Source organism: Triplophysa rosa, linkage group LG1 (assembly GCF_024868665.1).
Source record: "Triplophysa rosa linkage group LG1, Trosa_1v2, whole genome shotgun sequence".
In the NCBI taxonomy this organism is placed as follows: Eukaryota; Metazoa; Chordata; class Actinopteri; order Cypriniformes; family Nemacheilidae; genus Triplophysa; species Triplophysa rosa.
The window spans coordinates 17,380,912-17,383,516 of NC_079890.1; positions in this window are offsets into that span (position 1 = coordinate 17,380,912).

Here is a 2,605-nt window from a genome sequence, read left to right on the forward strand (position 1 = left end):
TAATGTATCACTAACGTTGGATGAGACTTGTGATGTAGATGAGGTTCATGATGAGTTGCAGCTTGATGCAAGTATGAGCTAAAGTGAACCTCTATAGCTATCTGCTATTCCTAGCACTATCAAAAATCTAGAGACCTTAACTGAAGGATAGGCGGGTGATTAGAGATGCACAAGACATGTGCACATATGTGTTTTACAGTGTGAGTAGAGAGACATCGCTCACTGCTTCTCACTAACTGTGCATTCAGCTGTATTAATACACACTTAAGGGCAGATACACGACTCCTGTACTGTGAAGAAATTCCTCTTAATCCTTTTGCAGGGCATTATTTGTTTTTGTCAGTACAAAAGAATATGAATCAAAGGTAGTAATAAAGTGGATCAATTATGTTTTATCATAAAAACAGATAAATGTTTGAATCCTTAAATTGTGCATTTACATATATTTTTTTTTATTGGCTAAGAGCGAGTTATGCTTTTACGCTTTTATCCAGCAGGTGGCAGTAGCCTTCAGCCCAAGTTTCTTTTGGATTCCTTTCATTCATAACTAGTCTGATGTGACTCAGTGTAATGTGAGCCAAAAACAATGTCAGACCACTTACTGACCTGAAGAATAGTGACAACAACAACAACAAAAATAAGAAATTGGAGAGAGAAAATGTGAAGCTAATATTTAATTGGAGGACAGAACAATTAATGCTCTGAAGCATGTTAAGACATAACATTAGTTATATACCCTATACTTATACCAAATGCTCGGTTGACCTCACATACTATTTACAATGCTAATAAAGCAAAAAGCAACGAGCCTTCATATTTTCTCAGCCAAGAACTGGCTATTTAAAGACTTAATATTGATTCAGTGACTAACAGTCAAACCTGGTCTTCTTCCAGCCTATTATAAATTCCCTCCCCAACCGACATGAGAGCTGTGAGAGTTAATCACTATTGACCTGGATAGTAATGTTCAAACCATTGACATATGGAACCAGGTCACATGCTTAGTGATCTTAAACTTAAACCACGTCTTAACCTTCAGCACAGAATAGATTCTCATGCACGAAATCCCTTGTGAGAAACATGAGACTTTTTACAGCATTGCAACATATCATCACCATCCATAAAACCACAGTGGCAGATGATGCAATGTGATGCAAAATCCTCATTTGATTCATACAGAAATCCAGGGATTGACTGACCCCGACTCTCTGTGTTGGTTTAATAGACAGCAGCTCGTTCTTCTCCCTCTCTTTCCCCCTTGCTTTCCTCTCTCCTTGCCATTTTCTTTTGATGTTTCTCATCGTATTTTTATAACCTTTTGACTCACTTGCTCTGTGCTGGATTTTGCTTTTGTTAGAAGCAATCAACAAACAAACAGCACTGTATTTTCCGTAGGAAACACCACAGTAAGATAAAGTGAAGACTCATATATACAGCACATGATAAATGTGTCCTGCATCTGACTCATATTTCCAGCGGACTTTACTATGGACTGTAACCATGGATACATACACTTAATATGCTTTTAGCGCAAGTACTAAGAAATACATTTATGAGCTTATGGATTGAATATACATGTATGCATTATGTGTGTCAGGGGGCAAAGCAGTATCTCTCTTTTAGCAAGTGGCAAATTGTTTATTCTGGAGATGTGTGTGGAAAGGCAAATAAAACAGACAAGAGGGATTTACCGAAGTTGTACAAAGAAAGGTGCCATGGGACGGCTTTGAAAGGATTAGTTTGGATAAGGACAGCATTAAAAGGGAGGAGACATAGACCAGGCAGGGAAACTGAAAAGTAGAGAGAATGCAGTGGCATGGCAGGGGGTGAAGGAGGACCTGCTGCTTATGAAAACAACACAAGCACACCATCATCCAACTTGAGGGGGGCTAATAGTGACCCCCCCTTTCTTTTCCTCTCACACTCAAACCCCCTCCAGCGCATGATGTAAGAGCGTTTGTCTTTGTTTATCTACTTTATATGAAGAAGGTCATCACAACTCCCACTAAAACCCAGCACCCATCAGCCGTCCTTCTAAATCCCAGCAGCCCAGTAGACAGCTGGGCAAACAACCATATCCCTTTGGAGTCTTTACCCGGGCCCCAGCTCTTAGAATTAGTGACAGGAAACTCTTAGAGTGATGCCCACCCACAATCTTCCGTCATTCTGCTCACATATGAGACCCAGAAGTTACAGAGAGTTCAGAGTTGGGAAGAATTTGATTGACTTTGACTGTTGGTAAAAGGTTTGGTCCACACCGTTTATTCTGGCCAAGAATTGTCAATTACACAAGACGACGTTGTTTGATTGACACCTACAATGACCAGTATTTTTCAAATGTAAGATGGGGACGGGTTAATCTAAAATGGACGGGTGAGTTGACAGATTTCACAGAAAATCGTATAGTGTGTAATGGGAACAAATGATGACTATTATTTTTAGAGGATATAAATATTACGATGTTAGAGATATTTTGAGTTCACATTACATTAAAACTAAAGGTGCTTCAAAAGGTTCTTCTATCTTTTTTGACATCTGAAGATGTCCTTTGACACATCTGAAGATTATAAAAAATGAAGAAAGAGATGGTTCTTTAAAGAACCTT